At 44.9% G+C, this 27,142-nt stretch overlaps 1 protein-coding gene across 2 annotated transcripts in view; it reads right to left on the bottom strand.

Moving 5' to 3' along the window:
- The window catches only part of LOC131885258 (homeotic protein spalt-major-like), a 75,445-nt gene that overhangs the window by 31,702 nt on the left and 16,601 nt on the right, over nucleotides 1-27,142 (bottom strand). The window lies entirely within an intron of this gene.

Here is a 27,142-nt window from a genome sequence, read left to right as displayed (position 1 = left end):
CCACAGTCCGGTAATTTATGAAGCAAATATAATTTTACGTTCTCGTTTTTTCACCATTTTTGGCATAAAAAAGGGCCGTTTTTACCCCAAAACTTTCAGTCCATTTGCATCTTTTCCGTCGTGGGATGGATGATGCATGCATTGAGCAATCATTGGGAGATGGACCTGACTGAAGAAGCAAGGAAGGTAAGCAAGCTGAGCAAGGCGAGTGAATTCATCCACATATAGTAGTACCTTTCGGAATACGGGAGAAAGATGGATAGACATGGGCTCGTGTGTTTAACAACAAATTTCATTGCTTTGTAGCCGAATGAAGTGGAAAATCTATGGCTTTGTCAAGTTATGGGGATCGTTAAAATGGCAACACTTGGCCGAGACTGGAGGCCTCGAAGAATGCGAGAGACGGATTACCTTTTTCTCTCCTTCCTTCAAAAGACAATGTTTAATCTCTCACCCGGTCTCTGACAATGTGAATGCTCGAAGGCGAACGAACGAACGGACATTCACAGCCAACCAAAATTCATGGCTTGGTTGGTTGGTTGGTTGGTTGGTTGGTTGGTTAGCCGGAGGAGGAGTGAGTGATCCTTTTTGCATTCATGCTTCCAATTAAGTCCAGAAATGAGGCAACTGCCCGAAGTCTCAATTTAAACTGGCTATTATTCTTCTCCAAACTGTCCCAAAAGATCTTTGCGGTGATGGTGCTTGATGATGATGCTACGAGTTCGTTTCTCAAATTCGGCGAGAACCAGCCCATCATCAACTTCTGACGACACTACCACAAAGACGACAAGATTATGGCGCATTTATTTAACTCACCTGCAAAGACAACCAGAGAAAAACACATGAAACTTCAGGTTTTGATTAGGATCACTTTGGGAGAGGGGCTTTTATCCTAATAGTTCTATAATAGTTCTTCCCCTCTGTCAGTCTCGCTCAAAAAGGTCAATGTCGAGAATCTGGATTGACTCCATCATCCTTCCTGAACCGAGATGGGGGAGTGTGAGTGGTAGTGATAGAAGAATCATTCAAATGAATCGATTGGATCACGTTTTCCAACGCTCTTTGATTGACAAGTCAGGTTTACAACCTAATTTACAATCATTCCCCTTCCAAATATGGTCAAAGCTACTACTGTGCCAACTAGTCCAAGGCAGGTCTGTTCTGAATTTGAGGAAAAAATCTGATAATTGAACGATCGAGAACAAGTGACATATTCATTAATCCCGACTGAGTCGAACCGATCAGACCTCGAGGAGGATTCGAGACCTAGGCCACCCTGGGGGTTGTCTAAAGGTACGTCGTCATGGCGGATTCTGAGAATCCACAAATTCGAAGATGCTTCTTTAACTATTCGAGCTGAACTGTGAGCACCCAGAGCTGTTCGGTGGGATTTTGGCGCCAAATGACTTTTCTCGCATTCTCATTGGGTCCGAGTCTGAGGTTTGATTATAGGTTTTCGAGGTGGGGGGGCATCCATCAAGCAGGCCGTCCTCCAAAACGCTCAGCAGCTCGTCTCTCCCTCCATCCCTGAATCCAACGGAATCATCATCGCAGGTCACGAACAATCACCCTATCACCCTCCCTCCCACCAGCCACACTCATGCAAAACTCACCCACCTCAAGTAAAAAATCATAAGCCAATCTGCGTGCTTTTATCCCTGTACAGTCCCGTACAAAGGGCCGGCCTAGTCGAATAAGAAATCCACCGTCCAGCGTCACACGTCGGTTTTTTTTCTCCCTTTTTTTCATCGCTCGCGGTTATGAATTTTCGAGATATGAGTGAGTGGCGAGGGGACACGCTGGATGGACGCTCGCTTGGCGAGCTTGGCCCAAGGAGCAGCAGAGAGAAGAGGAAGAAGGAAGGAGGAAGGAAGGCGGTCATATCAGGGGATTCTCCTCCAACCAGAGTTGATCCTCGCCGTTGTCGACGTCGCCTGGCCCGGCCCTTCATAAGCTATATCTACCCGGATGATGAGTGAGCACTTGGTGTGCCTGGGGTGGTGCATGGGGGGATTGAGGAGACGGAAAGAGAGAAGAAGAAAGACGAGGGAGCGAGCTCTCCTTGTCTGGCTAGGCTGTCATATCAGTTTATGAAAATATGACTCGCTCTGATTGGTTGAAGGGGAGGAGAGGAAGGCAACTTGTGAACTTGTGGGGCGGGTCATAAAAATATTAGAAGCTCCTTAGTTGAGGCGACACGAGGATGAGGGATAAGTGGCCCGATTGTCGAGTGGGATCATTATTCCGCTTGATTGACGGAAAAAATGCCGTCTCCCAGTGTGTGCATTTGTGTGTGAGTGTCTGTCACCGCGTTATCCGGTTGTCAATTTTTGTATTGAAAGCGGCTCATTTTTCCGCTAGGACGACTGGGCAAACAATGAAACGAACTGAATTCCAAGACTTCATTTACTATGTATGCATGTGCTTGCTCGGTGACTAAGGGCGAATGGATGGCTGGTGAAGGAGTGAGAGTGCTTTTGAGTGAGTTTTGAGTGAGCCCGCTTTTGACCTTTTCACGAAAGCTTTCAAAGTCTTGGCCATCATTCAAATCCACCCGAGCTGTCATCTTCAATAACTGTTGATAAGTTCGCTGCGGGGAAGACGAACGAGAGAGAGAAAGACACACACACACACACATACACACACATGCAAGCACATAGACAGATGCATTGGGAGGGTTTCCATTTCTAGGAGATGAATGTCGTGGACTTTGAGCTCATTCGTTAAACGATAAGTAGTTGTAGCCGTCGTCGTCGTCGTCGTCCTCTTCTCGTTGTAATAGTCAGAAGAAGAACGAACAACTTAATTTCGCAAAGACAGAGCGAGTTTTTTTTTCTTGGTTGGTTCATCAGAGACCATTCATCTTTTGGTTCGTTTGGATACCATTTGCACTTGATCGAGCGTGGTTTCAAGCATTGAACCGCAAAGGACAATCATTGGAGTCCCAAATTTTGCTTGTGTTTCGGTGGCCATCGGCGGCCATCAGGTATGATAGTCGGTTGTTGCCTGACAAAGATCTTCCATCTTTCGAACCCTGGCCATTAGCCACACCTCAAGAATACCAATTTTCGGCCATGGTTCTGTTGAATAACCAATCGTTTTTTGGTGGGTTTGGGTCCGTCCTCCTTGGAAGAAAGGGAGCAATGGGGAGCCCGAGACCACGACGAATAATCATGACTATTTGACTGGCTCAAGGTCATACCGAGTTGATTGGTTGCCACAAAATGACGAAAGCCATTTATTTATTCATCCCAACCCTGCCAGGATCCCCTGCTGAAGCCACCTTTGAACCAACCAGAGGGACCTTTTTTAACTTCTGGCCGTGGGGTCCAAGCCGCTCATCACCATCATCACCAGGCGAACGGCATGGATGGAGCCGCGAGAATTTCGAGAAGACCTTGTCTGGCTTGCAGACTATCTCACTAGCAAGCAAGCAAGTGAGAAACCAAGCAAGCAAGCAAATCCAACCAACGACCGAACAACCATTATCATCCTCATCCTTCCCACTCACAAGCTGGGACGCATTGGGCAAAACCAGTGTTGCAGGACACAAGTTGGTTGGTAAGCACTGTGAGTAAGCAAGTTGACCGTCTGCCGAGCTTGGATGATGCTCTTGCGTCCATCCAAAGAATAGGAAGAATCATCATTTTGGCGGCGACCCAGAATCCACAGTTGTGGCATTGTACCGTTGTGGTTCCATGGCCGTGTTGGCTGGTTGTCTTTCAAGTCCCTTGGAATTGCGTTTTGAGCGTAAACTCCCAGCCTAAATCTATCGATCTATCCATCCCTCTTCCTCGTGTCCCTTGAAAAAAAAAGTGACCAGGTCTATTTATGTATTTACCCCCGTCCGTGTCTTCTTTAACCTTCTTTTCACTGAAAAATAGGGCCTGAAGCGACATTTCAAGGGGAAAGAGTCCCGCCAAAAAATATCAGACCGCGATAGAAGTCGGTTGAATGTTTGTGAAAAGAATTGGAAAGGAAATGCCAAAAGCGCTTGCCAAAAAAAACGAGCATCAGTTTTGTTTTCCATCCAGGAAGCTTGGCAAGCAGTTGTTCTCCCTCTCTTCTTATTGTCTACCTTTTACAAGGGTCTATATGAACAGTAATTCAAAGGACTCATCCGTCATCACACAAGCATGCACACACACACACACGACGGCTATTTGTACCAAAGGGCCAGCAGGTGAGACCATAAAGATGGTCGGATCATCATCGTCATTATCAACATGGTGATCATTGCTCTTATGGACCATGTCCTAAAGTATCACGTAAAACCTCTGGGGATAAAACGAGCCGAGAGTGGCGGTGGTTATGTTTTCCAGTTTGCTCCTACATCTGAACCCCGACCCTGGTTCCAAGCACAACTCATGGCAGTTGGTGAGCAACAAAAACGAAGAGAGTTGTTAACCTAATTGTGCCTTGTAATTGCTCTTTCTCGGCTTGTTCCGAGCATTTCTTCTCTCGCTTTGGCACGATATTTGTCTAAGAGAAATTTGGGACCCTAACCAGGCGAATTGAGAGAGAGAGAGAGAGCCGCCGGTACCCCCTTTCAGCCTCACCCATCGAGCAGTACCCCCCACCACCCCACCACCACCATCACCACCACCACACATACACACCCACACTCACACGCTCCTTAGATGGGCTGAACTACGAACGTACACACAAACACCATGATTGGGGCTTCAGTCTAAGCGACGGCCATTTACTACATACGATTCGAGTATACATACATGGGGAGCTAAATATACTACAACAGCGATTGTGGATATTTGCACAAGCAAGCACATCCTCAATCCATTCTCCCATCTATCCATTCATACAACTGACTCGGGGCCCAGGTACAATATCCATTTCACATGTGGTACAACAGCCTACGTACAACAGCGACGACGCCTATTGGCGAGTGAGATGGAAAGTTATTGCTGCTTACCAAGCAACGAGTGCTCACTTGGTTCGTCTATTGTTTGTTGGCTGGACAAACAATGGGAAACACTGAGAGACCAGAAGGGAAAAAGAGGAATTCTCACACGAGTCCAAAAAGAATTCGTCCAGCATCAGGATTGGTTTGGCTCTCCATCCAGTCAAAGTTAATCCTCCTGCATGCAGTGCGGCCAATCCATTTCCCGTAATTGACGACCGAATAACGAGGTATCATTCATAGTGCCAGCCAGGCAGAAGTCTTTTTTTTATTATGGTTTGAATAGAGTCATATGCAAGCCATCCAACGAGCCACCCGCCACGCGAGTGAATGTTGATTCTGAACCTAATAAAAGAGATTCGTACCAAAGTTGCCAGGACAGGCGAGTGGATACCTGCTGCCCCTCCCCCAATCCTCCTCTTGTCGGTACACCCACACCCTAGCAATTCAATTAACCTTTGGCGGCTGAACAGGCCATGGAACAACAAATACTCTAGGACCCCCAAGACGAGAAAGGTACGATTACCCACCCGCCAGTCAGTCCTAGCGACAAAATTATATGTCAGAACAAGGCGAACAAGGACGACAAACTCAGGCCAAGCATTTTCACTCTCCGCTCTTCGGCAGTTGAGCCAAAGGACAAGCAAAAAAAGTAGCGACAAATTGAAGACGACATTATAACTAATGAAAATGGCTCGTTGTCCTGCTAGTTGTACCCACCACAATATTGTCACACCAAGAGAGGAAATTGGGTACGTTCCGTAGTGCTACAAAGAGCAGCTAGTATGTACTGCATCTATGTGCTCTGATGGTTGATGGTCGTTCGATGTAAGTCGAGAGAATCTCAGGCAATTTGAAGGGAATTTGCTAGGCTTTTATCCGAATCAAGGAGAGCGAGAAGAGCGAGTGCGAATGAAAGGAAAAACGAAAACGACAGGGACGAAGGATAATATAAATTCTACTTCCCGATAAAACTAATTGCCTTGGAAAAGTCACGAGTGTTATACTAGTTCTCTAGGTTTTGAAACAGGGGAGATCAGGAGGCGTTCGGAATAGGTAAAACGCATTGAGATTACCCGAAAACTCCCATGAAATAATGTATTGGGTCGTTAACGGGGATTGAAAGACCGAACGAACGAATAACAAAACGAGTTAAAGAGCATCGTTAGGTACGAAGTAAAAAAAAAGCGTCACTTCCAAATGGAATCCTAGTTTAGCCCCCCTGATTGTCTTTCTCCACACGAGTAACAAGGTAACAAGTTCAGTTGAGGGATGTAAAAAGACCCTTTCTGTTTCAAGATAGCAGGTTTTATTTATCACTTGGGTAACTGTCACCTTCCTTGACTTGTCTTGCCATGAGTAGTATTTAGCTTCATCTCCGCTAGGTTTACTTACATCCATATCGTCGAAAAAGTGAGAACAAACGAGTCAAACGTGAAGACGTTCGGGGTCGAGGATTCCGCTATTGGTGGGGAATACGAGGGGAACAACAATGCTGAATACTGAATACTCTGTGTGCGTATATGACCCATTTGAAATCATCCGCCGCAATGATTGTGCTTACCCCTCTTCGTGATGCTCTTGCTGTTGCTACGTCTGTTGCTGCTGGTCAGATCGAGAGCCAAGAACAGGGAGAGGGTTTAATGAGACAAGTCACTTGAAAAACGTAAAAAATTCTTTGCTCAAATAGCAGAGATTAAATGGATAGATTTATGGCTCGAGTGTCGAGTACACAGCACTCACTTGTGAGTCTACGTAGTATATGTGTGTGTGTGTGTGTGTGTGTGTGTGCGTATGTATATGTCCGTATTTGCTGCCGACTGGTATGCACTAAAATAATCAGAACAAGAGCAGCTAGAGACCTCTCGATCAGTTGGAGGAGGAGAGGAGAACGAGGACTCGCATCCACTGCCTAGTGTTACATGTCAACTCAAATATGCCAAGTGACTTACGGACATTTCACGCAAACGCTCTCTCACCTAGCCCCAGCACTGCAGATATGGCGTTGTCGCTTTCGAACAAACCGAGAGGATTTGTCCAATAATGCATTGCCAGAGATGCCCGGCACTGCCAATATTCCCACTTATCACCCACACGCGCTCATCAATTACGAATCGATCCTTCCTACCTTTACCTCCTGTGCAATAACTAAGTACTTCTTCCTTCAAACGAACGGATTTAACGAACCTCGAACCTGGCTCAAACAACATAGACCAGTCTCAACCACATCCAAACTCCTCAGTACTCCTCCGCGACCAGTTGGCATTCCTTTCCGATTGGATTGATTTTTTCCATCATTTTTCATTGAACATTATTTACATGATTGTCACGGTGTCCTCCTCCCGCTGGGCCCATTCTCAAGTGGATAAGTCGGACGAGTGGGCCAAGCCAGGCAGCTAGCTAGTAGCTAGGGAAGGAAGGGGATTAAACTCACATTTGTCAATTTCCTCCGCCATCCCATTGTTGGACACGCTAGTAGCTAGTGGGACTACCGTTCTCCACTGAACACTACTTGAACTCTTGGATTCTCGTAAATACCGCACAATTTCTCATGCAATTACGGTGATTTCCCAAAGGTGAGCGGGGGCTTGGCTGCTACTTCTGCTTCTACTACTCCTGCTATAATGGAGACCGATCCGTGGTCCGTTTGCTTGGCCAGTATAGATCCGTGATGGGGGCTCAAACCTCGAGAGTTATGCTCAAAGATGTCAGGAAAATGAGGAATTTCTTTCCACTTTTATGGCTTTGTGATGAACGTGAGAGCTACACAAACTCGACACCACGAAAAATATTCCACTGCCCAACTCGACGGACGCGCTATGTGATGTACGTGCTGCATTGGGGTGTGTGTAGTACGAGAACAATAAGTGCACTTGAAGGAGAAGAAGAAAACAGTTCGGTGAATGCAGATTAACATCTGAACAAAGATTGTTTTCAAGAAATATGACGACCGGTCGAACTGAGCTCGTAACAAGAGGTGGAAAACGAGGAGTCATTGGGCGGAAAGAACAAAAATAATGTTGGTCTAAGACTAATACTAGCGTAAGACAAGCGGCTTTCAAAGAGACCATTGTGAGTACCTGAAAAGTGTTGAAATGTGAATGCAACTAACTCATCCTTCGTTGTTTTGCGTCTCTCCATTTTGTTTTAGGTTACTCTTGCTCCTGCCCATGAGCGGTAATCTCATCTGAGATTCCCATTGATAAAGTCTCCATCATCAATGATGACGGCGTCATCGTCCTCAAAAAGCATGGCCCCCCCACATCTGAGCACGGATATGCCGTATGTCCTATATTCCAAGCAAGCTCATACCCAACTGAATCCCATCACGATTGGTGGCCCGCAAGATTATGGACTGGTTGCATTAGTCCGTCTATGAAAAGCAATATCAAAATCCGGGGATTACAATATATTCAGATTTCTTAAGCCGACGTCCCTCGATCCTCTGTCATGTTTCGTCGTGGTCCAACGTACTCGTACATGGATCGGTAGTACCCGGTACAGCACGCTACATCATTGGCTTGTTGTGCCGTACGTTCTTACTGGGACCTCATTCAAGTCTGCTGACCAGATCCGTGGAGGAGCCCTCCAAAATGTTTGAGGGCCCAACAGCTTTTCACCTTCACGATCGGTCGATTTTTCACAAAGATGTTTGACACAAAGTCCCTTTGACGTGAACCATATTGATCGCTTATCGCGCTTCAGCCATCAGGATCAACCTTCAGCCCAAGCCAAGCAAAACCAAGCAAGGCTGAATGGTTGGTTGGTTGGATGGTTGGTGAGTGCCCAACTTCATCATCCATCGGGTGGAGCGACCGACACTTACAGAGGACTCTTTTTTTCAATCAGATCTGGAGGAATATGGATGGAAAAATATGCCCTCTCACTCTCAAACACACACACACCACTGGAATGTTAAAAGGAAAATCTCATTTCTTTTGTTTCAACCCCATAGTTTCAAAGGGTATCTCTTGCGTCTCAAGACGGAGTTGAGATTGAACAATTGTTGTAGGGGGAGAAAGAATCAAATCAAATTTGAGCCAAGCTCACTGGGTACTTGAGCACGCGATAAACAGTTTGGCCAAGTCGATCATTGTTTTGTAACCAAGGAACGGAAAAAAGTTTTGAGGATCGTGCGGCACGGTTTGTCATAAAAAGGTAGAAAAAGGGTGCTGTTTGGAGCGCGATTGCACATGTAGCCTCGATTTTCTCATTGAAAATACTCGCTTGGCCTTGCACAACAGCACATAGTGCTCAAAGAGAGTTTGGTGCATCAATTGCAAAATTTGCAGTCCATTTCACTTGGATTGTTGCAATAGAGAGGCATTCTTTGAAAATTGATATTGAAGACGAAGAATTCCATCCCAACACTTATAGATCCGAGTGCATCAAGGTGCACAATCAAATTCTTCCTTGGTCGTATGACTTTTCAAACGAGAAGATTGGGAAAGTCTACGTACTTCTTTCTGTGTATGGCTCTGGAACCGACTTGTCGCCCGTTCTAGCCTGCCTCCATTCATTCGCTCATTATCTGCGCTCTAAGAGCCCCAGAGAAAGTGTTTAATGGCAGCATTGACCAATCATCATTCTTGAAGGTTTTCCTTCGAAATGGTATCATTTTGAATGACACTTGGGCTAGATTGGCGGGCTTTGAAGGGAGACGATGTCAAATCAGATTCTTGGAACACTAAGGCCTTCCCATTTCGATTTCGCGACTCGAATTTCGTGCCAATTCAAAATTGGAGGAGCTTTAATTAACTCGTGTTGGAAAGCCAATGAAAGGACTTAGTTGGGAAAAATCCTTCCCAACTACTAAATATCCTTCTTTCTACGCAGGCCACCTGGGGGGTCTCCATTTTCCCATTGATGACTTAGCTCTCAGTTATTGAGGAGTGAAAATAAGCCAATTAAGGCGAAGTCTAACTCTGGAAGATGAAAATATGCACCTTTGTTTTGTATAACAATTCCAGCAAGTCAAGAGGGTTCGAACTCCCATAAAAATAACTTCCAATTCGACTGATCATGCACATGCTTGCGCTCCACCATCTTCTTCTAATTCGACCTATCTTGTTGAAGACATCGTCAATGCGTTGTTGTAAAATTTGGAAAAAAGGAAAACTTAATTGGTTTTGAATAAAGATTGTCAAAAGATCGTCTGAAAGACCGATCGTCTCGAGTGCATGGGTGTCGAACCTGCCGCTTTCCAGCAACGCAACCACGTAATCGTACTGCTACTACTACTACTTTTTCGTATGAACGAACGAACGAACGTCTTTCCTACCTTGGATTAGTATCATGCAAGAATTTACGACCCAGATCTTTTATAGTTCTCCTCCCGCTCTCTCAGTTCTCTGAGGAACCAAGACAGCACCGCGATCTATAGAGGAGCTAAAGCCAACAGAGTGGCAGCCAGCTAAGTAGCCTACCGGCCAGCCAGTCAGTCTGTGGGTAGGCTGATTGGTTGGCTGGTCGCTTGTTGGCTGGTTGGTTGGTTGATAGCTAACTGATACTACTAATAGTTGGGAAGAAAACACTGAGCTCGGTCAAAACCCACGACATGGAATATGTAGAGGCAGCCATAATACATAGAGTGCAAGTATGTAGTGTACGTGTGCTTACCAAACGATGGAACAGGTCTCAGATCTGTCGACAGGCCCAATGCCGACGGATGGATGACCTGGTCTTATAATCATAAATGAAGAAAAACGACTCGGATAAGATTGATGCGATGGTGGTATGAATCATAAAAATGGTTCTATTCTGTCTGGTTTTATTGGCTATGATGTTATCAGCGAATATTTCTCTTTGAAAAAGAACAACGCATAATAGCATATCGTCATTCCCTTCGTTTCCCATGCTACTCTACATGAGCATACGTGAACCACTCCGAAATGAGACGGCGAATTGACTCCATTGCTCGTGATCCCAACTCATGAATCTTGTTCAGCTTCATTGAATTTTACAAGCAAGCCCGTTACCTCCATTCACGAGATCGAAAGAATATGGTTTCATTTCTTCTTTTCCCTTCCCTCTTTCTCTTCGAATCTAAGATTCTCCAAGCCCACTCATAAATTCATAATGGTTTCATTAGCTAATGGACTTTTCCAATCTGAACGACCTGATCTTCTCTCAAGCATATGATTGGAACACGCACGGGGGAAAGCCAGAAGGGGTATTTTCGTTTTCCGGAATGGCTCCCTCCGACTGTTCTTCTACTACGCACAAGACTCTTTGGCTAATACAAAATATCAAAGTCCGTCGATAACGAGTCAGTGCACTTTACCGTTCCGTTTCAAACGAAAAAGAGTTCGTTCTACGTTTCTGAAGCAAAATCCCCATCATCATAATATGGGAAAAGGCAATGCCTTTTTGCAACCTAACATGCTTCCTCGCTTTTCTGCTGAGGGATGAGGAAACTTGCTTCTTTTCAAGCCAAAACGAACGTCACGGACCAGAAGCCTGTGGAAGTCTGAGGAAATATTAAGATGAAGAAGGAAAACGGAGAGAGGCCTCATTTATCAATGTCCAAAGCACCAAACTTTTATATTTCATGGCTCACGACGAGCGAAGCTAGCAAAAGAGCCCTTTTGAGGACAAAACAAACTCACATGCATGTTTTTCACCAGCTCTCTCTCTCTCTCGCGCACATACACTCACACTCACACATACGCTTGCTTACTCGCTCACTCACTCATTCACTCTCCTACAGAGCCGATCAACTCAGGGCAAACCAAACCATCGACCCATCGACTTCTGTAGAATCAATGGACAGAGAAGAGACGAATTATTTATACCAACTCGTTTTACCGATTGCACGCCTTGGCAAGTTTGAAAAATATCAAAATGGTTATTATTCCTAGTAGGTATGAGGTGTAGCATCACCAACATGCTTGTCGTTGACCGTTGTCACTTCTCTCTATTTTGACTTCTACATTGACAGAATGAGGAATGTCAGGACTGGTTGACGGAATTCTTGAAATTTCCCCAAACTGAGTGCCACGACTCATTGATTACGGCTTCTTCACATAGAGAACCACATCTTTGGACAAGATTTGAAAGAGCGAAATCGTCTCGTCAAATCAGGAAAAGTTGTTTCTTACCTGAAAAAGAAAAAAAATCAGCAATTTGATTACTGAGGTTCCAGAAAAAGGCGCTCTTAAAAGGCTTGAATGGTGTGAAAGAGGTTGTCAACGTCCCCATTCAAGTTTCCCTCAAATATCTGAAAATCTAGAAGCAATTTCGCTGGGACGAAAATGTAAAGTCACGATTTTTTATTCGATTCCAACGTGAAGATATAAATACGAAGGGGAAAACATCTTTTAGTCGCAGGTACAGATGCGTTGGCTGGTTGGAACGATGATGGGTTAACCCAAACCAAGCTGGAACATCGCAGCCGAAAAACCTGGAGATAAACATCGCCTGATCATAACAATAAATCTTCATTAGATTTGTGAGGAGCTATTGCTGGACTGTTGTCACCAGAAGGAGTCAGGAGTATCTCGGGTTCCTCTTCTTCTTCGTCGTTGTCGTCGACTTACTTCCCTCAACCCATTAGGAGGCCAAGCTAGTGGACGACCCTCAAACATTTCTCTTTTATCTTTGGAACTGCTACAAATTATCTCGACTTGACACCGAGTGGAACGCTCAGAATTAGAAGTCCTATTCAGAACACTCATTGCGCGGAGGTTCAAATGATCCCCCCAGCCCAGCTTAGTACAAAAGGTGACCGAAGACGGTTTGGTGCTCGTTGGCCACCTCCTTAAGAAATGCATTATGAATATCACTCGTAATCAAGAACAAGTGTGTCCGTCTTTAGTTGTTCAGAAGAGGATGAAAAAGAACACAGCGTACTCTTAGTAGGTACCTCTGGGCGATGCCATTCCGTTGCAACGCCATAAATTAGATCCATCAAGCCCGATAACGCAATGCATCTCATGCAAATGATCCCAGGATTGTATTGACCTATTTGAAACGCGCAGAAGGACCCACGCCAGCTAGTGATGCTATCACTATTTGTGGTGCCCACTCTATCTCTGTTCGCCGGTATACTTGGCAATATCTGTATAAAGTACCGTCCATGGTCCATACACAGATCTAGTACTGGCATCCGCACAGCCAACACCGTGTGAGGGTCTGTCGGTTCGGCTGGCCTGACATCTTAAATCCGGTATAATTAATTGTAGCACTCTCTCTGGGGGGAGTAATCAGAATCATTTTAATAGGCTCGGGATGACAGCCAAGTGGTATAGACGCATAAATCACGCGAAGAAGACTCGATTTCATATATATTCCGAGTGGTTGCCAAGCTAGATACAATTACTGTTGCTGCCGCTCGATACCAAGATCTGTGTTTGGCTTCATATGGTTGCAGCTTGCTCTACGTATGTACGTAGACCAAGACACCAAGATATTCGAGTGAGGGTGAGCGTGAGTCTAAGTGGGTGATTCCTGCCTTGACACTGCCATTTTCAACAATGGCAATGCGCCCAAGTAGGTTGGCACAGGCTTTCGAATGATTAAGTGCGGATCTCATTTATTTTGCTTTGAATTGGCAGACGAGAAGACGCTCCAGAGAATTGAACTACAGTCTAAATCCTCACCGACAATGGGAAAAGAAGAAATATTTGCTGCTCGACATGTTCAATTCGGGTGGGAGTCACCCTCTCATGGGATGTGAAATATATTCGGTGATTAAAACTGATATTGTGTAAAGCTTGATCCGTTTGCCAATATTTACTAGTTCCATCCGAAACACCGTCTGTTCCCAATTATTTCGGATGAACTCTCTCAGCTCGCTCTGTCAATTCATTCTCCATTTCTTTTATTCCGGTCTCGGTGTGGCCATGAATCGCTCATAATTCTCACTTCTTTATTGGCAGAACCGCTCGAGGGTTCCTTAGCCTGGTGGCCGAGTCTAACTTATGGCCGGTTGAACGGACTTCAAATATCAATTTACAAAAGGAACGTGCCCGAAATGGGAATTTAATAAGAGGCAATTGATAACCATTTGTAGTGTCAAGGAGGACCCCGCGTGTGAGTGCGTGTGAATGAGTGAGTGAGTAGTGTGGTCCACTCGCCCCTCTCTCCTCCCTTCTCGTTTCATCCTTTCATTCTTACCATGTTTCAATTTTCTTCACTCGCTCTCACTCTCCTCTTTACCTCAATCGGATCGAGCTAGCGCTGGCAGGTCCCCTCATTCGACGCAATCCTATCATGGCAAATGGTTAAAAATGACCCTTCTGTCCATGGGTTTAACAACAGGTCTCCTCTCTACGTGTGTCCTTATATGGCCATATCTCTATACTGTGTTGTGCGCACACCCATTGTGGATCTACTGTAGCTGCCCGTGGGTGTGGATCAGAGAACGAGAGAGTATGTGATATCACGCCATGGAGGCACACACACACTCATTTATATATATATACAGTATATGCATGTACGATGACTGCATGGGTTCCGAGCCTCCAGGCGGTCCACATTACAAGCTTCAACTCAGGGGGCAGCTTGAGGAATGAGCAAGCAGGAAGGATCGTGGAATTAACCTCCCTCTGAGACTTTGATACTACCGGTCTTTACTGAGATTGGACAACAGAGACGCTCACTACCGAGATTGACACTAATTTTAGACGACATCGGATGGATCATAGAACAAAATGCGGACCAATAAAAAATGAAGAAGAGGGAGAAAGACGACTTCTCCGTTTCCGAGAGAATTAAACATATTGCAACATGGCCAAAGTCGTTCCGGTTCTTCCCCTCTCTAATTTGTGAAATTGACACGATTATTGTTATTGCTAGTCGGACCATGCACGTCCATGGAAGCTCGTCCCATATCCTAATGTTGAATGTATACTGTAGTATTGCAGCCAGCAACCAAAGTGGTACTCCATTTCATTTCCATCGTCTCGGATCCCAAATTCCGGATGAGTCGCGGAACTTTTGAAGGGCGATTCATAAGCGGGTTATCTGCCTTGCTCACCCTTTCTCTCTTCCTCTCTCTTTCTCTCTTCCTCTCTCTCTCTCTGAGTTTCGAGGAGAGAGGATGGCGCAGTGCACTCTGCACACTCAATGAGCAATTCATACGATTTGCTCCATTCCCAAATGAGGAGAGAAGAAGTCGGGAGCTGTTAAGAGCCGGACAGGCTCGCTAGCCATGTCACTCGAAAACTTCGTTCCAATTCCAGGACCAAATGTACCATGGACCAATCTATTTGGTAGGAGCTTCGTTCCACCCCGTCTCGACGTGGCAGTCTCCAGTTTCCACTGAACGGCTAGCTCGTAGCTCACTCAAAAGCCAGGAAAAGAGACAATCTTGAGGGTGGTTGAGTGGGTGGGTGGGTGCATGGTTGGTTGGGAAATGTGTTCTTGGTCATCCAAGATTTAGACACCCTTGATCCCCTTCAGCCAAATCGGCTCGACGTGATCCCAAGCAGATAAGAGCGAGTACGGACTCGAAGAGACTGCTAGTTATAAAGTGTGTCTAATTGAAATTACATTTTCTCGTTTCAAGCACTCTTTCCACAAGAGGCGAGAAATGTGATCCACTGAGATAACAGTAGCCATCCAATCCAATAGCAGTACGCTGGACTGGCCTTAAAATCACTTGACGTTAACGAAAGGATACGAGTTCCATCAAATGTAATTCTTAATTCAACATTTAAAAGGCAACTCAAAAAGCAATTACTAACATTTATCCCGCAGTGAGGGAGTCTCTTCATTCGATTCCGAGATGCGCAACTAGTGCTAAGCTAATACGCGTCAAATTTGTCACTTCCAAAATCCCCGCCCTCCCACTTCTATAAGTCCCTCCACTACATTTCTTTTCAGTTACATTGCGATCATCCGAAGAGGAGTGCCGGTCGTAACGCTACTCATGCATAATAATTCGTCTAATATGTAACAACGACCAGCAACGAGGGCGGCAATCTTCAATCTTTTTTTTTTGAGGACTCGATCCACCTCCGCCATGGACCGTAGAGAATCTCGACTAAGAACACTGTTGAGTTAGTCGAGGGGGAGTGTATATTCCATTTAATGCGATTATTGTTCAAATAAGTCTAGGGGGAAAACGAGAGTGAGGGGGAAACTTTTAAAATCTCATTTTCTATGCACGGAGCTCAGGGTGCGATTTCAAACACTACAAACAGTGCAGTCGGCGTGATAGTGTTGGATCATATGGAAAGTAGCCGAGGCGAAGGCGAAAGCGAGAGCTTCTTGGTCCAATAGATGGATGGATCAAATGGAAATTCGAGGGGAAATATAATGATTATGACCGTGGATAATTGCGAATCGTGATAGTAAGCCCTTTGGAGTCGAACTTACGTATGAAATGCGCTGCTTCAAATCACCATACGAAACACTTCCAAATTGATGTTTGTGTTTGGATAGGAACAAAAAGACTCGATATTTGGACCGGTCCTAATCAGTCAGAGAGTACACAAGTAAGGGAAATTGGATTAAATATCAAGATCTAGTGAGCGTCTCATACGTCAAAGAAACCAAGCCCAACTTGGTCTACACTACGCAAGGCGTGCGTGGCTCATGCAATCAAAAACATTGGCTTCTTTAATCTAGAGCAGCAGTGAGTGAGTAGTGGTTAGTGGGCTCTCTCTTTTTGTCTCTTTCCGCCTTCGTATTTGTGGGCACAATGTCTTCCCTCCTGAAGTCCCTCATTCCATTCCCGTTCTCAACCAGCACTAGTTCTCCCTCTGTGGCCAACCCAACACCACCACCAACAATGTATGTACCCACTTGAACGAAGCTTCCTGATCCCCTCGATGAGACATTGGTTGGTGGCACCAGGATCTGGAACTTCGCCCAAAAGATGCTTGCAGCCTGTAGCCGCTCTTGGCCACAAGTAGTCTTATGTTCAAGTGTCAAACGTCAGAGGAAAATATATTGGAATTGGTAATCCCCTTCATCATACAGGGTTCTTGTCTTCGTACTCTCTGCTACTCTCTCACGGTGCGTACAAGTTGGTACGTAAACACGAACTGGGCTCGAGAATGACAGATAACGAAGACGACGATCCCGGATCAATTTGACAGCTTTAGTTCTCAGTATCCTTAATATCTTGCCTCGTGCTTGATCCAAGCCCAAGATCCTTCTCAAAGTCGCTATTGTATGCAGGCGTCGGCGTCAGCATTATCATCTTCAACAACTCGACCTCGAGTGGAGTGCCAAACCAAACCGACCTGAAGTTCCAAATGCCGTGTTCTGGATTGTTTCCATTCGTTGGTGGATGATGCTACACAATTCGGCAGTCCAACCATCCAACGAACCACTTCACGTTGGAAAAAGGGGGCCCTTGAGATGAAATAAGACGGATGGAGAGAGCGAAGGAGAGGGAGGGAGGACGAGTTTGAAGACATCCGTGTGGAACTGGGGTTCCTGGGAACAACAACTGGGAAGGAAAGAAAAATAATCTTTGTTTTTCCTACTTTTTTCCCACCTCCCCAATTCATTGGGCAATCCCGGACTCATTTTGAACCATGTTCCACGAGGACGTCACCGTCGTCGTTGGTCCTTGGTCGTTGTTCCCTTTTGGAGTGGTTTGTTTATTTCCTTCGCTCCCCACCATCAGATTGGTGTGGTACCAAGAGTCCTGAGAAAAAAGTCAAGATCTGTTTGGACCGTGATCCAAATAAGTATTCATTCATGGAAATGAGGTCTTCAAGAGGCGGGACTCAGGAAGAGTCACTCAAAACTTCAGGATCGCAATTGGAGGCAGGAACTTGAGGGTTTTGTTCTCATTATCCAGGTCATGGTGGTACCATCAATGAAGGTGACTCCGTAGTCGGCGCACAATACAATATTAGTCTCAAATAACCAGCAAGCTGGTTGGCTGAATTTGAAGGTTTTACAACCTAGGAGGATTGTTCATAGAGGAACGGCATGTTTGTCCAAGATCAATAGAATTTGAAAATCCATGCACTTAGAGAAAAGGTAATCTGAGATCCCATTCTCAACAAGCAATTTCTTATTGTCTCTTCTTCCCTTGTTGCTTGCGTTCATAGCAGACGGACAGAGCCCCTCCTTAGAGCGAGTTACTCATAGCGTCTTATGAAAGGAACAAATACCGTCCTCCTCGAACTCGGTCGAGTAAGTTACCACGAAATCAACAAACCACAAGAGCCATTTCAGCGGTGAGTCAAATGGCTCGTCCCAGAATGAGCCCATAGTGCACACACACACACTACACATAGCATTCGCAACACTGTGTACCGTTCATGCATTCTACATACTGCACATATGAGCTTATGCCTTGTTCAAGTCAGGATTGACTCCTCTAAACGAGAGTAATAAGGTGGAAACGAGAGCCCCACCCACCACATAAGGCTCCAAAATTGTTCCCCACACAGTCATCATTCCTATGTAATATAAGGACTCTCTCAAGTTGATATTGACGAACAGGCCGAGCGGCTCCGTGAATTGACGAGGACGAGGAGAAGAAGGTGGAGGAGGGCTTAGTTTATGCCTCAAGTATGCTTCTACCGAGTTCAGGCTGGATCAAACCAAGCTAGGGTTGGAACAAAACTAAGTAGCCGCGGACCCCCATTGGCCCGCTGACTCGCACGGATTGTATTGTTGTATATGGAAAGTGGACTTTCTTGATTGCATGAGAAGTTACAATTGGGCCAAATACAACGAGCTCGCCTTTATGGCGGAGAAGAGGCTTACTAGTATTATTCCGTTCATGTAATCCGACCATCCAGGATCCTTTCTAAGTTTGGTATAATGCTATGTAAAGGTATGGCGGCTAGGTTCGACTATTGCTATACTATGGCGATATACTACTTTGCAGCATTGCCTTGGGGAAGGCGGACTCATCAATAGATTGGGACACCAAATGAAAGGGAATATACAACTCACCAGGTCTACTTTCGTTAATGCTGCTTCTCGTCAGAAACAAAGGGATTTCATGTGGCAAATAACTCAATTAGGCGAGTCCTGTCGGGGTCCAGGAGAAACATCATTTGGATCCTACACACATTGAAGGGCTAGCCAGTCCCCATGAATATTGGGAGGGAGTCTCCCTTCTCACTTAAAGAGGCTGTTTTCAATCATGTTTCATAAGAGAAAGAGTTGCTCGATGGAGAAGAAGACAGAAAATGATACAAGCTGGTGTATGGTTGGCCCATCTGGATCATCTTAAGGGACGACTGGAAAGCCAAGATGAAATAGACGACGAGACCGCAAGAAAGGTTATTAATATTCTAAAAGGTCGAATGTAGCATGATGTTTCTCTTACTTGGGACAAGCAGGATTACAGTGAACCGAACATCTGCCTGTTCAATATTGGCATGTTTCAACAGCCATCTGGGTTCATCTCAGCCAACTTTGTCGTCCTTTCACGAAGTCGTTTTGCGTGACTTTCGGCCATTACTCTCAAATCATTTTCAATATGTGTGTGTTCCCTTGTTATGTGAAGCTATTACGCTCGGCACCCGTCTAAAGTTTTTTTGGCGCTGCAAAAAGGCACTTATTCAAAGACCTCTCTCAAACCACAAACAACACCTTCCACTCCTTGTATTACTCCTCCAACTCCAACTTACAAATGGTCTGCTCTTTCCGCCCAGTGTGTGACGATTCACGCTTTTTGGTCGCTCTTATGACGGGCTTTTTATGCCTAATAGCCGAAACCACGAAAGCAGCCAACAAACACAACACAGCATGGATCGAAAGGTATGAAGAAGACCAATAACAATGTTGGTCGGTGGCACTACTTTGGCATTGGCCAGCAAAAAAACTCTTTTTCAGCGAGGTTCTGGCCTAAGCCAGGGCCCAACCGAAGTGACGTGCCAAATAAGAGGGTAATTTATAAATTGAAAAGTGGTTTCCGGTGGAGCCGTTCGGTACTGATAGATGAGATGGATGGGCCCATTGTATAAGGCGGTATGCAGCTTCATTTATATGAGAGGCCAAGGAGGAAAAAAAGTGTTAGGGAGGTGTCAAAATGGAGTTTTGAAATTGAAAGCGGCCATAAATCAAGATGATTGTGTCTGGTCTCAATTGTGGTAAACCAAGAACAAAAAATGGTCACTTCAGAGTTGATATATGAATTTGGTTTCAGAATCGAGGTGGACGGGCATTCCTAAACCACTCTTTCCAATGAATGGTTAACCTTCATGTTTGGACACCCACACTTGTTCGAACATACCAACCAAATCACTCAACCATACAAATTAATTTATGACACATCATTTGAAACGATGATGAATTAGATTCAAGCCTTTCGTCGCAAACGAGCTGTTTTTGGTGGTATAAAAAAGAAGGCCAATTGGCACGACGCCCTTCAGAACACTTCATCTTGCCGTCCGAACCCTGCTCCATCTTAGCAGAGGCGAATCATAAATTGCACCAACTTTTTGTCCAAGTACATCGAGTGAGAGGAGTACTGAGGTACAGACGTTTTTGTATGTTTACGGTGAATGGGAGATTGCAATATTTTGAGGAAAAATAAACTCCACCCTCAAGTTATGGCCTGCACCTCATTTCTTGCCAAGCCGCTATTGGCTAACAAGGTGAAAACGCCCCCATTGCCATTTGGCTGAATTGCTACTATATCCAAATGAAGCGATAAACCCATTGATTCACGTGGGCTTCATGATAGTGAACGGCCCTTTTCCCCGCCAACTCTATTGTACAATACAATGGCAACATGACCCATGATATTGCATGAATTAGAAACCTGGCTCAGGATTTGATTCCATGAATTGTTCATGATGTGGAAACCGAATGAGAAGGCTTTAAATATCATCTCTCACTCTCTCGCTCTCTCTATCTCAGTTTGACGCAAGTTGCAGTGGGAATGTGGACTGGTAAGATCCGAACGTACGCCCGGATTCGACCATAAAGTTCAAGGGTTTAGGGCCTGTTTTAAAAGTTTTAGGGCCAATTGTTGGGATTCTTTCGATATGAGCGTGGTTTAGCTCAGGCGTCATCATATCTCAAATCACAGGGTCTCATCAAACCTTCGGAATGGATTATGGCAGCTTTTCTTGAGTTATCATTTTATTGCAGTTCTTTGCTCAAATTGAGCATTTAGAAACGCGATGCAACGATTTATGCGAGTCAATTTGAATTCAAGCAAAATGGAATCGAGCAGTATTTTTACGCCCTGTCAATCATTGACCAAAATAGAAAAGGGCTTCAATCAAAGAAAAAAAAGGTAGTCACTCTTTTGTTATATTCAGAGAAATCGACCTTTGATGATTTCGCAGATTGGAGGCCATGATTTTGGCCTCACTCCACCTATCTTAACTATCATAGAAGCTTTGGATAGTAGTGTAAACTGAGCTTGAGGAGTCCTCATCTGTGGTTGGTTAAATTGCAATGACGACAATGACGTCAACGATGATGATGATGATCAAATCGTTGGGAGAAGTTGAACTTCTGATCTTGAACGAACAGCGGCATTAAATATTTATCACCCACCGAAAGAGCCCGACACGTCATGCCAGGTTCGTATGTGGGAACATGAGACAAATCTCGAAATTATATTGGGAAGTGAAGTGGAACTTTCGTCAAATCACCGGCGGGTCAGCAATGTCAAATTCTCCTGGATTAGAGCTCTGATTATGATCAATGAAATGAGCNAGCTTGAGGAGTCCTCATCTGTGGTTGGTTAAATTGCAATGACGACAATGACGTCAACGATGATGATGATGATCAAATCGTTGGGAGAAGTTGAACTTCTGATCTTGAACGAACAGCGGCATTAAATATTTATCACCGAAAGAGCCCGACACGTCATGCCAGGTTCGTTTGTGGGAACATGAGACAAATCTCGAAATGATATTGGGAAGTGAAGTGGAACTTTCGTCAAATCACCGGCGGGTCAGCAATGTCAAATTCTCCTGGATTAGAGCTCTGATTATGATCACTGAAATTGGCTCTGGCTATGATAATATGAGCGAGGGAGACACACTTCGTCGGTATTAAACACCCACTTGGCGGAGTTGCTCTAGGTCTAGAAAATGCCGACCCTCTCCCCATCTATCCCCACACTCCAAGCTCTAGATACAAAGAACGAGAGAGAGTGGATACGTAGATGGGACCACCCAACAAGGTAGGAGATATCCCCCCCCCCTTTTGAAACACATTCACACGGACAGATTCACTTTGATGTCGCTGAATCAAGCTACCAATTCAATTGTGATTATTTGAAATCGTCTTGTTCTTTATTGAAACGAACAAGGTGCTGAGAACGTAAGCTTCAGGAACAATTCTCAGACAAGGTCAGCATCTACTATCACAAGTTGTTCAGATTTGAATCTGTTTGCCTGGATCAACAACGCAACAGGAAGCTCATATTCCAATAGTAGGAAGGTGCTTGGCTTGCTCCTTATTAACGACCTCAATGGACCTCGCACGATGACGCTGGTGGCCACCGATGAGGCCACATCAAAAGTGGCGAAAGGTGACTCTGTTGCTCTTGCAAGTGAGGCCGGTAATTAACGCCGGATTGGAAGAATTTGAGGAATGATCTGCCTTATCAATCCTGAGTTGGCGAAATGCTCTACCTCAGTGCATGCACGTTCTGTACGTAGGTAGATGGGTGATTATACTGTGTAGTCAGACCAGATAAGGTGCACCACTACAATGTAAGTAAGGGTGCTGGATGACATGGGGAAGATGAAATCAAGAGTCAATAACTTGCTGTGATCCTGACGGGAAACAGACACACCAACACGCCAAAGGGAGAAGAGGCCATTCTTGCCATACATACCATAGAGTGCTAGTAGTACGGTAGTAGCGGATGACCTGCTCACTCGACATGTTTTTGTTTTAGCAATAATTTACTCCTTCAGAATATGGCGCGATGCTCCTAATTTCTTAAATAGTTCTCTTTTCTTCACCACTCGCACGGAGCAGTAAAAATTCCACAAATCTTTCTTTATAGGATTAGAGTGCTATGCTCCAATGTTTCTGGCCCACACAGACAGCAATGATGGCAACGATGGCGATGATGGCCAAGATCATGCCGCGGGAGGATGCAGTTATCCAGATGGACGGACCTAAATAACTACGGAAACTCAAACGCATACCGATTCCCGTCGAAAATGACTAAGATTTTGATCCGGCTATTACCGACGAAACTTTGATAGTACAATGTGCAAATACGGGGCTAAACCGGTACCGACGTTGTTGAACTGGGCGATTACCTAGATTCGGTGTTACTGAATCCTAACTGAGCTCCAAGGCCCGGACATGACTCCTTCTTTTTTGTTGTGACATTCGCTTCATTGGGCTAAAACAAACAAAAGTAATCTCATCTGGCCTAGGCAAAAGATAGTGTACGTAGATCGTATTCTTTTGATTGAGGTGATCAAACGCGACTTGAAATTGGAGCAAAAAATCTAGCTGAAACTTTTGAAGTGCTCCAAGGTTCTAATACCCAATTAACATTAATGCCACACGGCTAATAGTTGAAGAGTACCATCACCACTGGCAAATGCGACAACAGCAACAATAACAAGATCGGCGTCAAAGGGGTTCAGGTGGATCAGCTCTGGTGGGTCGTCTCATTGTTCTTCCTACGTTAAGTACCCTTCAAAATCTGACTGACTGACTTGGATCTAGCTATGGTAGTAGTGGTAGTAGTAGCAGTACTAGTAGTAGTAACCAGGAGGAGGAGGAGGAGACGTCAAGACACTCTAGCCATCTTCAAACTTGTAACCGAACCCAAGAGCACTTGAAATCCATTTTGATGGGAGCCCTTGGCCAATCAAAGAGATTGGAGGGGTCCAGTTAAGAACGCTCAAAAGCATATCAAATTCCAAACCAGCCAACAAACAGGGTGTATCTTGCGTCCAGAAATGTGTTCAACACGGATCCTTTCCCTAAATTAATTTGAGCCGCCCAGTTCTATCAATCCTAATAGCAAAGAAAGAGGTTGAGAGCTCTGCCGTCGAGGTGGTATTGGTTGTGCTTTAAGCAGGTGTTGACATGATGGATTGTGGAACATCCAACTCCATTCTGTTCATCGTACGAATTGTCACCGCATCGATTGTATCAAGATCAAAACTGGAATTCGATCCTACAAAAAGTAAGACGAGTCTGGATGAAAAACACAATATTGGACGAAGGCAAAACAAATATCGATCTAAGATGATGTCTTTTGTGAGAGCTTGGCACTTTGGTGGTGGTGTTCTCTTTTGAGAGAGAGAGAGAGCCAGAGAGTAATATCGTTTGGAATTTGGAACACGAGAATCCTCTCTACCTGCCTAAGAGGGGATGAACAAATCATCCCATAATTCAATGGGACCCACAATGTCGATATAATGGGCGACATTTCTCAAAGAGCTCAAAATCTCGATGACACGGGCAGAGAGAGAGAGAGGACAGAGGGCATTAAGGGATTTCAAATCTATGCGACAGCGAGTCCAACAAATCAAATCGCACTGACGGCAAGAATGACATAAAAGACGACGATGATGTTGATATGGTAGGAGCCTACTCGACCGATGGTTTAGGTCTGGAGTGGTCATTGACCAAAATCATGGTTGGAAGTTGGGCACTGCATGGATTGTGAGAACTGTCCGAGAACTATAATGTGTTTCCCTGAGAGATCAAGGGGCTAGATGAATGCGAGGATTGTCGACATTCGCCTTGGTGGTCCAATTCTTTCCTTCCTTTTATTCCCTTGTCTCTCTTTGTGGATGTTGTCTGTGTCTTGGCCAGCGTGGATTGAGTTTGTCTTTACAGATGATTGAAGAAGACCAAAGAAAGGAAACAGAAATTAGAAATCTCTCTTCAAACATTCTTTATTCTTTTTTTCCGGGCTCTGGGTCCTATAGGTAGTGTGTGAGTGTGTTGACGAGAGCAGTTTGCGGTGAACAATGTACAAACCGAGAGAGAGAGAGAGAGACTTTACAGGAATGGACGCCATCCTCAATCCTACTCTCTATCCATGAATACGTTCCTTCCGTGGGATTTACCAAGGCGGAAGGAACCAAAGAACGGATGAAGGTGGACCCTAAAGGCGGGATATTGGATGGCCAAAGGAGGAAAAAAGGATGCTTCAAGCCAAGTAAGCAATGTAACACAGACTTCTTAGAGAAGGGCGCCAGAGACAGACTAACCATTCCCCTACGAGCCGCCAACGCTCTATCTCCTCCACCCCAAGCTATTTGGTCAATGTTATCAAGCAAGACACTGACAAAAGGCCGATCGTTTGATCTTTGGCAGATTTGAATATTTTCTGGGAGCAAAAAAGTTCAAAAGCCTATTTCTCTCTTTCTTCTTTCTCGATTGGGTTCTCTGAATATGCAAGCAAGCAGACTAGTAAGCTAGTAAGCGAGCAAGCGGGTGGCTCGTCACAGCACACCCAATGGTGGATGGGCACCGATTGAAGACGGAGAAGAAAGACCCCCTGGCATTACTGCTCCAGTACCACAATCAAAGAAGACTCCTCTTGAACTACATACTTCAGTTTTGAGCTTCTGGACTTCCATGAGTGTCGCAGTGGTTGACTGCTTTTCTCCCTTCTTAATCCGCGCACTAGTCACAAGATGGAAGCAACTCGGAGACGACCCAAAATAGAGCTCTTTAGGATGGAGGTGGAATGGGGCACCCACTCACACCAAAGCATGGCTTGGCACATGCAAAGTGCAACAAAGTGTTGGTGGTTGGGTGATTGCTTCCACACGGTTGGTGGCGGAACTGAAGGGAAAAAAACAGTATAGAAAAGAAAGAGGAGGAATAGAAGAAGGAGGGATGGTTGAACACGTTGGAGGAGGTGGTCTCACTGAAGACTAGCAGAGCATCACGCTTCACTTCCAGATTGTTTGAGAGTCGTTATGATTGGAATGAAATGAGGTGAAATGAAGAGCTCAAAGAATTCAAGTACACGAGTGGTAGGCCTCGCCCAAGGCTTCACACATAGAGGAAATTTGTCAGAAGAAAACCGCAATATAGCAATTTCGAAACATCTTAGAAACTTTGTTCTAAAGTCTACAAAATCTTCTTTTAAATAATCACTTAAGAGGGATTCAGATTTTTCCTTGTTTAATTTGTAATAAGGATGAGAAGAAACAGTTGTTTGATCATGAAGAAAGTACATTCATAGGTAATAGAAGCAAAATGAACGTTGAACGAATACACGAGCAAATCGATTTGCAACTTTGAATCTATGGCAATGGGAAATAAGGCAACGACGACTGTAATGGATCCCTTTCTTCCGCTCTCTTCCTCCCTTCTTCTCCTTCTAGCTTCTGGCTATCCAGTATTTGGTTGACTAGCCTCCTTTTCCTCCAATGCCAACTTCTCAACCCATGAGAAAGAAACTCTTTCCCCTTCCTTCTTTTTCAATAACTCTCCTTGTCTTTCTATTTCTTCTTTCTTCTCTCAGTTTTAAGCGCCTTCCAAAGGGAGGGGAAAATGATAGCCCTTGTCAAGAATCCCAAAAGCTCCCATTTGACAAATTTCTCAAGCTAGGGAACCCGCTAAGCTAGGAGGCACACGCAAATACCATCGCTACCAAAACTTGGAGCACTTGCCTTCTTTAGGACAAGATCAATCCGTTGTTGTTGCCATAGTCAAACTGACAAAAAGAAGAAAAAGACCAATTTCTGTACCCAAGACGCTGGGATCTATGTAAAGACTAAACACGATTGGATTTCAACTGGGGTCAAACAAGGGCCCCTTGCGGGAGACCAACAGCTGACGGTTGCCACGAATGTTATCTATTTTAATGGGCATACACACCCAACATTCAGGTCAATAATAGCCCAGCTAGATTTGTCGTTTCGTCATTGCCGTTCCATCCATATTTGTGAAGCATTTCTTCCATTGGTGTTGGTTGGCAGAGTCTCTGACGAATGGCCATCGCGCTCTCTTCTTCGGCTTATCCTCAACAAGTATACGTACCCACAAGTTCGGCTCCCTCCTCCATCCAGTCATCTTTTTTCGCTGACTTCTTATTTTTCCATGTTTGGCATGGTTTACCTGTCGGAGACCCCTCCTCGAATGTAACTCTCATCATCATCATCACCGTCATCATCTTCGTCTTCTGACAAACCCACATGAGGTGAGCTCCCTTTAGGGTAGAGCGTCGTCTTGTTGGTGGAGGAAAACTCTGCTTGCTTTTGACGTTGTCGATTCACATGAACGAGAAGAAGAGGATGGCAGCTTGGTGGACACAGTTCCACCTTACAACCCCAGCTTGAAGATGCCGGTTGGGAGTCGGCTCTTTCCCTATCTCTCTCTCTCTCTGCC

Source organism: Tigriopus californicus, chromosome 8 (assembly GCF_007210705.1).
Source record: "Tigriopus californicus strain San Diego chromosome 8, Tcal_SD_v2.1, whole genome shotgun sequence".
NCBI lineage: Eukaryota > Metazoa > Arthropoda > Copepoda > Harpacticoida > Harpacticidae > Tigriopus > Tigriopus californicus.
This window is presented reverse-complemented; position numbering and strand designations above follow the sequence as displayed.